Source organism: Eumetopias jubatus, unplaced genomic scaffold (genome assembly GCF_037043125.1).
Source record: "Eumetopias jubatus isolate StellerSeaLion01/CBP00866 unplaced genomic scaffold, mEumJub1_p1.0 scaffold_13, whole genome shotgun sequence".
Taxonomy (NCBI): domain Eukaryota; kingdom Metazoa; phylum Chordata; class Mammalia; order Carnivora; family Otariidae; genus Eumetopias; species Eumetopias jubatus.
Window position 1 is genome coordinate 93,686,785 of NW_028274819.1, and position 16,165 is coordinate 93,702,949.

Sequence of the window (16,165 nt, forward strand, 5' to 3'; positions counted from 1 at the left end):
AAGGATGCTGTCTCATGCCTAGAATTTGGACAAGAGACTTGGGCCAAAGCTACAATCAGATCAAGTTCTTCAGGTCAGCAAGACAATTAGAGTTTTGATCCTCAAAGTAGAGAAGCAGAAGCAGAGGGTCTGAGCTCTGAGTTGTCACTTTCTGTTCACCAGGGCCGTTTGAGTGTCCATGAAAGAGCTGGATGAGAGCTAGTGGAGAACAGCATTGTGACTCCAAGCAGAAGGAGGGTGAGTGCCTGCCTGACCTGGTCTGTCCTGTAGCAGAGGGGGTAAAACCTCAAACCCCAGGAGCCAGACCACCCGAGTTCACCTTCTACTGTAACTTAGCAGCATTGGGACTTGCGCAAGTCACTTAGGTGCAGGGTCCTCATCTGTGAAATGGGGATAATCACAATGCCACACAGCATTTAGAACAGCGCCTATCCCATAGTTAGTACTCAGTAAATGTTCCTATCCTTGTCTTCTCCGTTACTCCCTGCGCTTCCACGGTGTGTAGCCTTCTCTCTGTCTAGTGACTTGTTTCTTTTTCCCTTAGGGACCCTCCTAGAGGACAATGGCTGCAGATAATGCCCCCTCTGTGGCAGAGTTTATCCTCGCAGGCTTAACAGATGAGCCAGAACTCCAGATGCCCCTCTTCTTCCTGTTTCTAGGTTTCTATGTGGTCACGGTGGTGGGGAACCTGGGCCTGATAACCCTGATTGGGCTGAATTCTCACCTTCATATTCCCATGTACTTTTTCCTCCTCAACTTGTCCTTCATAAATTTTAGTTTCTCTACTGCCATCATCCCCAAAATGCTAATGAGTTTTGTCTCCAAGAAGAACATCATTTCCTATGCAGGGTGTATGACTCAGCTCTTTTTCTTTTTCTTTTTTTTGTCTTTTCTGAATCCTACATCCTGTCAGCGATGGCATATGACCGCTATGTCGCCATCTGTAAACCACTGCTGTACACAGTCACCATGTCTTCTCAGGTGTGTTTACTCCTTTTGTTGGGAGTTTATGGGATGGGGGTGTTTGGAGCTGTAACCCATACAGGAAATATATTATTTTTGACCCTTAGTGCTGACAACCTTGTCAATCACTATATGTGTGATATCATTGCCCTCCTTGAGCTCTCCTGCAAAAGCTCTTATATAAATGTACTAGTTGTCTTTATTGTTGTGACCATTGGCATTGGGGTGCCCATTGTTGCCATTTTTATCTCTTATGGTTTCATTATTTCCAGCATTTTCCATATTAGCTCCATTGAAGGCAGGTCCAAAGACTTTAGTACTTGCAGCTCTCACATAATTGCTGTTTCTCTCTTCTTTGGGTCAGGAGTTTTACGTACCTTAAACCACCTTCTATTTTGCCCCTTGACCAGGGGAAAGTGTCTTCCTTGTTCTACATTATTGTTGTGCCAATGTTCAACCCATTAATCTATAGTCTGAGGAATAAAGATGTCAAATTTGCCCTGAGGAAAACCTTGAGCAGAATTACCGTCTCTTGAAAAAATATTAGAAATTGAGATAAGAGATCCAAGGAATTTTTTATTATAGTGTTTTTATTACCATTATTTATTGTTATTGTTACTTTTTTCAAGGAGGAATCCAAGCTCCAGTGCTTTCTTTGTATACTATATGGCAGAGGAAATTTTAGCTTTCTTTCCCAAATGGATTGTTCTTCCTTATCCATATCCCACAATTCTTTCTTTTTTATTTTAGGAAAAATAATTGTTATAATTATAGAGTATTCAACATTGAATGGGGCTTAGGAATCGTTTGATCTAGTGCCTTTATATAATACATCACACTTTGCAGAGTCAGAACATTTGTATGCTTCCCAAGAACATAAACCTACCTGGTGCCAGAGCTGAGACTGAAATCCTTGCTTGAATCCTAATCCAGTTTGTTTTCCCCTATGCCATGTTTTCTTGCCTCATTTCTTTCTTGGAAGATTTCATTTCACATGTTGGTTGACCTAGCACATTTAAGTTATGAATATATTCACAGTAATTTCATGCGCTTTTCACAAGATAATTTTAATATATCACATTTTGCAAGAGAGTAGGAGGTGAAAAATTTTGTTGAGTTGGTCTTGGCAAGATGACAAGATCAGTGTTTGATGAATTTTGTAGTGTGTAAGTGGAAAGTATGTTAGATTTCAGAGAGGCAAGTATGGTGTCCACTGACTTGGTGGGTGGAGCCCTACAGGCATAGTTTAGTGAATTAGAACTTCCAGAGGAGAGAAATTTAATTTTATGGAGTGTAAAGACATGTGGTGGAGATGTCATATGTTATTTCAAGACTAACAGAGAAAGAATTTGGAGTCTTATTTCAAGGGTTACCTTGGCTGTGGTCCAAGATAATTGGGAGCTACCTATCCAATATGGCAGTCCCTAGCTGTGTATGGCACTGAGCATTGGGAACTGAGACACACTATAAGTGTGGAATGTAATTGTAAAATACACACTGGATCTTTGAAGGATTAATATGAAAAATAATGTAAGATATCTCATTGACAGCTTTTTATGTTGATTACACACAGAAATAACATTTTGGATACATTATGTTAAATAAAATTTATTATTAAAATGAATTTATCTGTTTAGTTTTTTTCATGTGTCTACTAGAAGGTTGAGAAGGTTGAGAATTACATTTTTCATGTGTCTACTAGAAGGTTGAGAATTACATATGTGGCTTGCATTATATTTTTACTAAATGACATTGGTGTGGAGGATGTAACAGAGCACCAGGCAGTTGTGGGGACATATTTGGTTATCAGGGCAGCACCAAGCTTCTGCTTATTAGTAGAGGCAAGTGCTACTGAATTTTCAGGCATTGCAGATAGCCATCATGTTCTAATAATGGGGTATATGGGGAAGGTATGGTGATCTCAGGATAAGTTCATCAATCTACAGTATTTTGTAATGGGAAACAAAGCATTATATAAAAAAATCAAAAGAATTTTTTTGGGGGGGGTGTAAAGTCACCATTAGTGGTAAGATTTCTTTGGGAAGAAAGATAAGTGAAGTGCTGGGGAACTATTTTTACTTTTGAACTTTTCCTTAGGAAAATTCTCTTCTAGTGGGAAATAAGGAAAGTTTGGATAAGTGTTTAATTTTGCCTTTTGATTATGGTCAATGTTGCTGCAATGGAAATAAACACATGGGGGAAGATTGTACTTTGAATTTGGGGGACCTAGAATTTAGGCGTGGGTTGGTGTACTGGGTATATATATATTGGGTATGCAGTACAATGTAGGTAATGAAAGAAAAACAGAAACCCTCCTTTAAAATTTTTTGTAGCCTAAATTTCATATAGCAAAGTGTGCAAATCTTAAGTATATAGCTCATTGAGTTTTTGCATATGTATATGTAACCACAGCCTAGATAACAATGTAAAACATTTACATCCACTTTAGAAGGCTTCCTTTTGGTCCTTTCCAGTAAATACTATCTGCCCTCATCCCCCCCACGGACCCCCTCCCCCACCTCAAGGTATCCACTCTTCTGACTTTCATTATCATAGGTTAATTTTGCCTATATTTGAACTTCACTCTGTTCTCTGAACTTCACTCTGAACAACTACTCTGTTGTTTCTGACTTCTTTTCCTAAGCATAAAGCCTGTGATAATTATCCATAGTACTGCATATGTGGATATATTATTTTTTTATTGTCGTGTGTTATTCTGTTACGAGACTATACAATTATTTAGCCTGTTAATGAACAGATAGTTTAAGTTTTAGCCCTATGGTTAATAAAGTTTCTATAAATATTTTTAAACATGCATTTTGATTGAAGTATGCAAAAGCTTCTTTTGGATATATACTTAGATGTGGATTTGCTGGATAATAGAGTAGGCGTATGTTTAGCTTTTATAAATATTGTCAAAGTGTTTTCAAAAACATTTGAGTCAGTTTGCACAGCGATCAACAATGTCCAAGAGTTCCAGTTGCTCCACATCCTTATTGACACTTAGTATTTGTATTTTATCCATTCTGGTGTGTGTAAGCAAAATGTTTTTTGTTTTAATTTTTATTTTCCTGATATTGAGCACCCATTAATGTGTGTATTGGCTCTTTGAATATCTTCTTCCGTGAGTAATTATTCAAGTCTTTTGACCATTTGAAAAATAGGGTTGTTAGCTGCTTTTCCTATTGATTTGAAGGAATTAAAAATTCTACCTGTAAGTACATATATGTGTAAGTGTATGTATATGTATGTGTATTATGTATATGGGCCTGTATGTGCAATATATATCAGTAACATATGCATATATAATGCATACACAGATCTTTATCTCAATCTATCTCTCTCTATATCTATCTTCTCCCAAACTATGCCTTGCTTATTATCAATGATATCTTTTGATGGCAGATGTTCTTAATTTTGATGAAGTTTTGCCTTTTATGGTTAGTGCTGTGTCCTACTTAAGAGCTCTCTTACTGTTGTTCTTGAGGTCAGAAGAACAGCAATGTGAAAGGGTATGAGTGAGAAAGAAGACATAACAAACACATTGCAGCTTTGGCTCTGTCAACATTTTGGGTTTCCTGATCTTCTGGCTTCACCCCATGCTTATATTACCCCTTCCTCCATTTGGTTGATGCACAGAGCACTTGAAGCCTGAAGGTGCCAGAATTACAAGTATTCTCAATTCAATAGACATATATTTGTTTATTTATCTATTTTCATGTTTAAAAAAGAGTTTAAGAAGATATAATTGTCATACAATTAACTACAATGTTTAAAGTGTTAATTTTGATAAATTTTGACATACATATATACCCATGAAGCCACCACCACAGTCTTGTCTCTCCCTCCTGCCTTCTTCTATTCCTTTACTGCTTTTGAGGTAACCACTAATTTGCTTTCTGTCATTCTTCTGTTTTCATTCTCAAGATTTTTATATAAATAGAATGGTACAGTATGTAGTCATTTTTGTCTGCTATCTATTACTCAGTATAAGTATTTTGAGATTCTTCCATCTTGTTACATCTATGATAATTACTTTTTATTCCTGAGTAGTATTCCATTGTATGGATATACTACCATATGTTTGTCCATTCACCTGTTGATGGGCATTTGGATTGCTGTCAGTTTATGGCTATTGCAAACAAATCCATTATAAACATTCATGTACAAGCCGTTGTATGGACATATCCTTTCATTTCTCTTGGGTAATAAATAGAAGTGGAATGGTGAAGTCACATGATAGGTATATATTTAACTTTTTAAGAAAGTACCAGACTGTTTTCCAAAGTGGTTGTAACATTTTACACTTTCACCAGTAGTGTTTAAGATTTTTAGCCCCCCACATCCTCATTAACACTTGGTATGGCCCACTTTTTAACTGAAGACATTTAAATAGGTGTGTAGTAGTATCTCATTGTGGTTTTAATCTGCATTTCCCTAATAAATAATGATGCTGAGTATCTTTTCATGTGATCATTTGTCATCCATATATTTTTTTTTTGTGAAGTGTTTATCCAACCTATTTGCCCATTTTAAAGCAGGTTAACCACATGCCGAAGAATGAGACTGGACCGCTTTCTTACACTATACACAAAAATAAATTCAAGATGGATGAAAGACCCAAATGTGAGACAGGAATCCATCAAAATCCTAGAGGAGAACACACTCAGCAACCTCTTTGACCTCAGCCACAGCAACTTCTTGCTAGACACATCTCCAGAGGCAAGGGAAACAAAAGCAAAAATGAACCATTGGAACTTCATCAGTAATAAAAAACTTTTGCACAGCAACAGAAATAACAAAACTAAAAGGCAACCTATGGAATGGGAGAAGATATTTGCAAAGACATATTAGATAAAGGGCTAATATCCAAAATATAAAGAATTTACCAAACTCAACCCCCCAAAAACAAATAATTCAGTCAAAAAATGGGCAGAAGAGATGAACAGACATTTCTCCAAAGAAGATATACAAATGGCTAACAGACACATGAAAAAATGCTCCATATCACTCGGCATCAGGGAAATACAAATCAAAAACCACAATGAGATATCACCTCACACTGGTCAGAATGGCTAAAATTAACAAGTCAGGAAACAACAGATGTTGGCAAGGATATGGAGAAAGGGGAACATTCTTACACTGTTGGTGGGAATGCAAACTGGTAAAGCCATGATGCAAAACAGTATGGAGGTTCCTCAAAAAGTTAAAAATAGAACTACCCTATCACCTAGCAATTGCAGTATTAGGCATTTATCTAAAGAATGTAAACATAGTGATTAGAAAGGGCACCTGCACCCCAATGTTTATAGCTGCACCCCAATGTTTATAGCAGCAATGTCCACAATAGCCAAACTGTGGAAAGAGCCGAGATGTCCATCGACAGATGAATGGATAAAGAAGATGTAGTATCTATATACAATGGAATATTTCTCAGCCATCAAAAAGAATGAAATTTTGCATTTGCAATGATGTGGATGGAACTAGAAGGTATTATGCTAAGGAAAATAAGTCAGAGAATGACAAGTAATATAATTTCACTCATTTGTGGAATTTAAGAAACAAAACAGATGAACATAGGGGAAGGGAAGGAAAAATAAGATAGAAACAGAGGGAGAGGCAAACCATAAGAGACTCTTAACTATAGGAAACAAACTGAGGGTTACTGGAGGGGAGGTGGGTGGGGGGATGGGACAATTGGGTGATGGGCATTAAGGAGGGCACTTGATGTAATGAGTACTGAGTCTTATATGCAACTGATGCATCACTAAACTCTACCTCTGAAACTAATAATACACTATATGTTAACTTAATTGAATTTAAATAAAAAATTTTTTAGAATTTTTAGATAGTCCATGGCTTATCTTTTCATTCTATTAACAGAGATCTTAATTTTCAGAAGTCCAACTCATCACTTTTTTTCTTTTATGAACTATAGCTTTGTTGTTGTATCCAAGAACTTGTTTCTTAAAAAAGATAACAAGGATTTTCTCCTATATTTTGGAAGTTTTATAGGTTTTTACATTTGCATGTATAATCCATATTGAGTTAATTTTTGTATACAGTTGAGATATGGACCAAAGTGGCTTTTTGGTGTGTGTGTGTGTTTACACATAGCTGTCCAGTGATTGTTCTTTTACCTTTGTTAAAAATCAATTGTTTCTGTTCTTTATTTTTTGTTCCCTTTGTCTACTTGTCTATCTTGATGCCAATACCACAGAGTTTAGTTTACTGTTCTTGAAATCAGTCAGTATAAATCCTTTAACTTCATTCGCCTTTTGCAAAAGTGTTTTGGCTATTTTAGGTCCTTTGAGTTTCCATATGAATTTTAGGATCAGCTTGTAAATTCCTACAAAATAACCTGCTGATATTTTGACTGGGATTATATTGAATCTGTGAATCTTTTGGAAAAATTAACATTTGTTTTTCCCCTCAGCAATAAATGGGAATGCTTACTTTCTTTTGTCTCTCTAACAGAGTATATTCTCAGAAATTTCAATTTTTTAACCTAGGAACAGTTTTTAAGTATAGTTATAATTAGCATTTCTCTAATAATGAGAAACACTAGTAATATTTTCATATATTTAGTGGCTGTTGGTATTACATCACAACTTTTCCTCACTTTTCTGCTGGATTTTGATTTAAATTTTTAAGAGGACTACATATTAGGCATATTAGCTTTTCATTTGAGGTATAAGTTGCATATAGTTCCCCCTGCACTTTGTCATTTGGTTTTTGACTTTCCTTATGACATAAAATTAAAAAAATAATGTTATTTATCTTTTATTGTTTCTGGTATTTTAGTCATACTTAAAAATGTCTTCTGTCATCTAAGGTTATAAAGAAATTCACTGTTTTTTTCCGAAATGTTTGTATGATTTTGTTTTTTTACACTGGATGTCTGACCTTTTTACAAATTGTACCAGTATATGGTGTGAGGAATGGATCCAAATTTATCTTTTTCCATATGGCTATCCAGTTGTTCTATCACCATTTATAAAAAAAAGTCTATCTTTTCCCTGCTGAGTTGAGCTGTTGCCTTCATTATATACTAAGTTTCATAGGCACTTGAGCTATTTCTGTGTTTTCTGTTCTGTTCTGTTCTATTTGTCTGCCAGTCTATTCATAAGCCAATACCACACTGCTTTAATTATAGGAGCTTCATAATGTTTTCATAACTTGAAGATAACTTCCCACATATTGTTATTCTTTTTTTAGGGTTTTCCTTGTTATTCATTTTTAACCATAATGTTTATAACTAATCTATCTAGCTTCAAAAAAAGAAAAAAAAAAACCCAAAACCAAACCCCATGGCATGTTTAGTGAGTGCATCCTAAGCTTCTTAGAAGCAAAGTTAGGGAGAATTGACATCTTTGAATCTTCAGACTTCCATCTCAGGGTAGTATGGTATGTCTTCCTAGTTTAGTATCTTTTAGGAGTGTTTCATAATTTTCCTCATCTATGTTTTGTACATTTCTTATTAGATTTATGGTTGGGAATTTTATTGTATTTTATTTTTGCTACTGTAATGAGGGTTCTACCTTTCATTATATCTTCTGATTATTATTTGCATATATAAATTCTATTGAACTCTATTTTAATTTTATACTTTGTAACATAATTGTTATTTTTTATGGAAGTTTTCCCATGGATTCTTCTAGGTTTTGCAAAATGTAACAAAATCTTCTATAAATAGAGATGATTTTACCTGTTTTCTTCTGATTATAATGCCTCTTATCCCTTTCCCACTTATAACTGCATTTTCTAATACCTTTAATACAATGTTAAGTAATAGTGAGGACTGTAGGCATCTCAGCTTTACTTCTGGTTCTAATTAGGAATGCCTCTAGAGTTTTCAAATTAAATTACTGGTGTTTTATATGTTTATTTCACATATTTTATCATCTTAAAGAAGCATTTGTCATGGAGCACCTGGCTGGCTCACTTGGTAGAGCATGCAACTCTTGATCTCAAGGTTGGTAAGTTCAAGCCCCACACTGGGTGTAAAGCTTACTTTAAAAAAAAAAGTATCCATTATTCCTTGATTCAGATAAGTATTTTAAAGATTTTATTGATTGATTGATTGATTGATTGGGGTTGGGGAGGAGCAGAGGGGAAGGGAGAGGGAGGGGGAAAGAATCTCAAGCAGACTCCAAGCTGAGTGTGGAGTCCGACGTGAGATTCAATCTCAGGATGCTGAGATCATGGCCTGAGCCAAACACTGAACCAACTTAGCCAGCCAGGTGCCCAGATTCAAATAAGTATTTTAAAAGAATGAATGGATATTGAATTTTGTCATCCTCTTTTCATCTTCAGGATTTTATTTCTTCAAAATTTCATCTTAGATCTTTAATCTCTCCACCTCTACAAACTCTTCTACTTCTTTTTATCTTATTTTTTTAAGTAGGCTCCATGCCCATCAGGAGCCCAATGTGGGGCTTGAACTCATGACCCTGAGATCAAGACCTGAGCTGAGATCAAAAGTTGGACACTTAACTGACTGAGCCACCCAGGTGTCCCCAGACTCTTCTATTTCTAAGCATATCCAAGCCTGCTTAAATTTATTTAAAAATTTCCTTTGATCCTCCTTTTTTCTTCCCCTTTTTCTGTCCACAATTAGGAAGAGTAACCAGTGTTTTTTCTCCGCATTCACAGTCTCGGTGCTAATTTTTGGTACGTTATATATGCAATTTCTTGCCCATGTCTCTCTTTGTACCCCAGTGTCAGAGTGTAATGCCCTGTTCAGATACATATATATTGCAAAATCTGACTTTTCCATGTCAGTGAGGACTTCATGTACAATTTTCAGGGCATCCTTGAACGCTGAGTTCAGCTCCTGTTTATGTGCCTTGATTACTGTCCTGAAATTTAAGTGTGAGACTACCAGGAGAAAGGAGTCACTCTGTCTGACTTGAATTTGAAGGTGTAATGTCCATTGCAATTTTTCAGTGGGTAGAAAGTTTTAGTTATGCAAGATGAATAACATAGAGATCTGTTGTACAAAACAGCACCTCTAGTTAAGTATACTGTATTGTACACTTACAAACTTATAACGAGGGTACATCTCATGTTAAGTAACCTTACCACACAAACACACACACACGCATGCACACACACAAAACGAAGAGACAGAAACAAGGAACACAACACAATAAATCCCACTATATTCCATGTCATTCTTATGAGAAAATATACAGCATTTTTTAAGAAAGTAAATTGTAGAAAAAAATCGCACCATCATTTAATTAACACCATGTTTTAGAGGAAAGTTTTTACAGCAAGGGTATAATTGAGTTTCTATATTCTTTTACAAATGCACAAATTATGGAATTATGGAATAATTATTGAATAAAAGTATGAATCATTCATATAGTGAACTTCTGCTTTAACCAAAATAATAGAGAACATGTACTGATTCTTGGCCTCCAAAAGTGAGGTATCTTTAGAAAAATGTCACCATGGTTATGTGTTATTCTTCCCTGCTGTCTCTGCACGGCACATTACTGCTTCCATAGAACCAACAGTAATACAGCATTTACTTCTTTCTCTCCACGCACAGGTTTAAAGACCTTTTGGGGAAGCTTCCATTTTATTTGATAACACAGAGTCTTTGGTAGCTTTGAAGCTTTCTAGATAATTTTACTGAAAAAGGTAATGTGATGAGGGTTAAGAGGTTCTTCTTTCCTACCTTCAGAGATGACTTCTCTGAAAAGCACGGCTGTGGGAAATGTCTCAACAGCAACTACTTTTTTTGTTTGTTTCACAAATGGACTCATCCTACATTCTTCTCTTTATTCTTAGAGTGAGATCATTGTAATAGGGCTGGATTCTCTCCTTAACATCCTCATGAACTTGCCTTCTTAGACCTCTCCTACTCCTTTGTCATTTCACTTAAAATGATAATGAACTTTATACCATGGAAGAACATCATCACTAATTTGAAATGCAAGATTCCACTCTTCTCTTTTGCTTTTTCTGCTGTTTAGTGACTGCTACTTTGTTGTTAGTTACTGTTTTAATACTTGTGGCCTGGGGTCACTATGGAATCTGTGTCCCTCTGGTCTGTTCTCTGCTGATACTTGGTTTGTACTGGGAATAGATATTGGTGGTGTCATGGCCCTCCCAGTGGTAATGGTCAGTCTTTCTGTGACCACAACACCACCAAATTGCACGTGCTGCACACCTCACCAAACTTCTTTTAATCAGCAGCTGTTTTATAAGCTGGTAGATTTTATAGTCATAAGCATTACGACTGACCATCTTCACCTCTTACATACTCATCCTTTCATTCATCCTCAATTTCCTCTCTCCTGAGGCAGATACAAAAGCTGCTTCTTTTTCCTTGGGATCAAGGAAATCCTTCTGTCACAGTCCACCTCTTGGGACCAGAAGCTATAACAGTGATTCTCAAATGGAAGCATGTACCTGAATCACTTGGAGGGCTTGCTGAAATGCAGATTCCAGGCCACACCCACAGAATTTCTGATTGAGTAGGTCTCGGGTAGGACTCAAGAAATTTCATTTCTAAGAAGTTCCCAGGTGATGCTGCTACTGCTATTCTAGGAACCAACCACTGAGAATCACTGGGCTACACTATTATCTTCTATAGCAAAGTAGCCATGCTGAACCATTTACTTAGTTCCTAGTTTTCTGACATGAAAACTCTGAGATTTTTCCTTTGAGTTGGAGACATACTGATATATCAAGTGCATCTCATTTTCAATTTTTTCATAATACATTTTGAATTCTAAACATTTTCCTTCTAAAAAGTGATGGTTTTTAATTTTTCCTCAAATGTTTTTTCCTACCCCTTTCCTTTGTGTGCAATCTTCTCCCATACTCTTCATTTGCTTTCCTTCTCCTCCATCTTGGATTGGGTTTCTCCTAAGACCCTGAGATGAAGACGGATGTGGAAGGGATTTGTTAGGAACCATTCCCAGGTAAATCCAATTGAGAATGCACAAGTGAGACAGAGGAAGACTGAGAAAATGTGTGACATCAAGCAAACTCTGATAATGGGCAACTCTGGCTCAAGCCTACATGGAGTCTTTGAAGACATTGTGTGACATGCCTCAGAATCATTCTGAGCAGGGCCAGGCATCTGGAATATTTATATCCCAAAACATATCATTCATGGACTCAGGGGTACTCCAAGGATGTAACTTTCTTGGCATTCTGGGCTCTCCTGTGCAAGGGAAGCAGGCTCTGTCATCCTGAGTGTTGCTCTCAGGCAAATAAAAGCAGGTGCTAGCTGTTGGGAGTTTGTGAAGGCATACTTAAAGCTGGCATGCATCAAAATGAGAACAGGATCTGAGAGGATGTGGGCGAAGCACTAACAAGTATTTGGTACACCTCCCAACTGGCAGAGGTATTTCTATGTTATTGGTGTGACATTAAAGAGGGAAATCTATATGTTATTGGTGTGACATTAAGGAGGGAAAAGTTGCATCTGAATTGGCCATTTGTCATTTCTCTCTTGAGTTTTCTTCTTTTGGGAAATATTTTCTGCTCTTGATATGTGATCATGAACAAAATCCATAACAGAGTCTATCTCTCTTTATCTTTATACTCTGTGTGAGTGAAATTTTGATTTTCCTCATTGTGAATAAATTATTCCCTCTTATAATGGAAGGGAAGATGTCTGTTTGGCTGTTAGTGGCATCCTAACTTCTGCCCATTTTCTTCCCAGATATTTAGAGCTGGAGCCACTGATTCCTTCCCACTTATCCTGGTATTATTCTAATTCTGACAAAAACTGGCCGTTGTACAATAGCCCTCAACCTCCTGGAGGATACTGGCAACTCCTTGCTGCTCCCAACTGAAACCAAATGAAGAGGATATTGGGAACTTCTTGCTCTCCTGTCTAGTGTCCCTGAAGATGCTCTGGAAGCAGACATTCCAACATTCCATTATTTCTGACTGTTTGGGCCTCATTTGTAGGGCTGCATATCTGCCTATGCTGGATATTTTCATTTTGCTCCTGTGTGTCCATTCTCTATGCTTATCCATCCTGCTCTCTCCCTAGGTATCTGATATATACAGACTGCATTAGCAGACTTTCGTGCTCTCTCTTATTTGCAAGCAGGATGGGAAAAGAAGAGTGAGGACAGGGTATTTATTCCTCTGGCCTCCTTTCTGTGGGAGTGCTGTGGGCTGCATCCATTCACCAAGAGTCACAGTGGGGTCAAGTGGCCCTTCCTACACATCTCACTCTCTTTGTGACTAATTCAGGCCTAATTTAGTCCTGGGATGCTGCACAGTCTTTTCTGATTTTCCTATATCCTCTGCATACTTTGGAAATAGTCCCTGTTGTCTCTACCTAACCACATTGCATGGGTTTATACTTCCCTTGACATCTTGTGCACCCAGAGGGTCTAGCTGGTGGGCTATAGAATCAGTTTGTTTTTTTTTTAAACCTCATTTGGTCATGTCTGATCCACTCCACCCACACACAGGACAGAGTCACAAATGAAAGCCAAAGCAGTTCCAGATCTCTCTGCCTCTCCTTCTTCACGCAGATAATGACAAGTTGAGTGTCCTGTCTCTTCTCTGAATTAAGGAATATCATTGCACATAGGAAGTGCTGATGAATTATTCCAGAGCAGTGTCTACCCTTTCTCTTCTTAAAGTTACATATGGTTTGGAAAAGCAACCTCCTGAAATAGCTCCCATTTTGTTTATTTACCTAAAGTATGCACAGAATAACCTGGGTCCAGGGAAACAGCTGGGCTGAAGGGGAAGTAGTCTTTGAGAAGTTGTAGTCTTCACATTTTCTAGTGGCTTTTTTGAGATGATTTGAAAAATAAATATTTCAACAGTGAAACAGTTCTGAGCTATATTTGTGGAACTTGAGAAGCAATAATTTAACATATAACTATGTGCATATGTGAGATATGTAATTATATGTTTATTCACAAGAGAAAACCTGGTTTGAGCAATTGATTCCTCCTCTCTGTAAATGGCCAGTTTTCTCTGGCCAAAAACAGATGATACCTCTAAAATGGGTACCTATCCTTCCATGTCCTAGGAGATTAGAGAATGGGAAAAATCCTTTTCTTTTAACCACATTCCTGCTTTTCTCTTCCATAAGGAAGAGGAGTGAACTCATTACAGCTGGAATGAGGAGACTGAACTGGGAATGACTGGCCAGTCCCTGTAGGTCTCCCTTTTTAGGACTGGCCTGTCCTCTGGACCAATACTTGTCTCCTCTTCCATGTGTTTCATTCCCCTTGGTAGGGAAGGCTGGATGTACATTTCCTCTATGCCTGGGTTCATCAGACCTTTTTGGGGAATGCAGTGAGGAAAGGAGAGAATCCCATTGTGACTGTGGAGCCAAGCTATATCCTCCAGTTAACTTTATCAGTGTTAAAGCTGATTTTTTTTTTTTTTTTTTTTTGGTGAGGCTCCTGTGTTTCATGTCTCAATTAGTTCTCTACTGAAAGAGCCCAGAGTAAGATAAGGGATTATCATCTTTAACAATGCAACAATCTCCTTTGCATACACTCGGTGTAACATCACTTGCCTTTGCCCACATATGCAAGGCTTTACTGGGCCAGGTTTTTGCTTTCCTGAGTTGGTCTGCCTGCAATGCCCTCCTCCACTCTCTGCTGTTAACCTACTTATTATTCATAACTCATTGCAGCATATTTCTAGTATGTCAAAAACCTGATAAAACATTTTCCTAGTAACAATACAACAGTAACACATAATGGGGCATGATTTCTGAATGGAAATTTAAAAGTAAAATAAAGATATGTCTATTAATCTGTTATAAAAGCAAAAAGCAAAAAGACACCATATACTAAAACATACAAGTACTTTACATCAAAAACCAATTCTCTAATTTTATAAGATGGGCAATGAACTACTTCCTGAACTGATTACCTAAGGAAACTCAATAGGCAATGAAGTGCAATAAGAGGGTCCATGAGAAATAGATATCTATGAGTAGATGATTAAAAATGAACTTCATGGATCTAGGAGAAAAGATAGCGGGGGAGTAGGGGACTCTATTCCAACTGGTCCCCAGAATTGAGCTGGATATCTACCAGACCACTCTGAACACCCACGAAACCAGCCTGAGATGTAAGAAGATCTGGATCTCTACAAACAGAATATCGCAGACAGTTGGTTTTGAGGTATGAAGTGGAGAGCCATGATTCCGCAGGCAGATATCGGAGGATAAATGGTAGCGGCAAGGAGCCTGGCCTGGGGATCCTACACCGCCGGTGAGCGACAGCCTCGTGCTCTAGGGACGGGGCACAGACTCGCAGACTTGCAGACCAGTAGCGGCGGGGAAAGGACTTTAGAGCAGCCCCGGGGGCAGAAACCCGGAGCAGCGGAGTCCGGCGTGCGACGGGAGTGGCTGGCGGTTTTAAAGCACAAAGGGCAGAGACGTGCCCCGACCTGGAGGCAGGACTGGGGGCGCTGCAGATGGGTGCACAACCCAGGCCGCTGCAGTTTATAGCAGCACAGACAGAAACGGAGACAGTGTGGCCTGGAGAGCTCACTGAAGAACAAACTGTGGTCTCTCTGCTCTGAGGCAGAGGGTTGGAAACGGTCTCTTCTGCTCTGACTCTCAGAAGAGACGCGGAAAGCCACCAGGGAAAGCTGCCAGAGAACAAAAGCCCCCCAAACTGGTTCCCACTGAGCCCATCCCCCACCACAGTGGGGCAGGGCAACTCTGCCCAAACAGGGTTGCCTGAGTAACAGCGCGGCAAGCCCCTCCCCCAGAAGACAGGCTGGGAGAACAAGAGGCCAGTAACCTTAGGGTCCCTAGAAAACAGGTGCATCTTGCTTGGGCTCTGGTCAATAATTTGGACTCTATACATTCCCTCAAACACCCATCAACTGAACGACTAGGAGGAGGAACCCCCCAAATAAAAAAGACTCAGAGATTATGACTTATGCCACAGATTTACAAATGGATGCAGATATAACCAAGATGTCGGAGATGGAATTCAGGCTAGCAATTGTGAAGACAATGGCTAGAATGGAGAAATCAATTAATGGCAACATAGAGTCTCTAAGGGCAGACATGAAAGCTGAATTGGCAGAACTTAAGAATGCTATCAATGAGATCCAATCCAATCTAGATAATCTAACAGCTAGAGTAAGGGAGGCAGAAGAACAAATCAGTGACCTGGAAAACAATTTAATAGATTAAAAAGGGAAAAGAGGAGGCCAGGGAAAAACAACTCAG

The 16,165-nt window shown here is 38.2% G+C and overlaps 1 pseudogene; it reads left to right on the top strand.

Moving 5' to 3' along the window:
- Nucleotides 1-562: 562 nt before the first annotated feature.
- LOC114226060 (olfactory receptor 8B8-like) lies at nucleotides 563-1,499 on the top strand (annotated as a pseudogene).
- The last annotated feature ends 14,666 nt before the right edge of the window (nucleotides 1,500-16,165 follow it).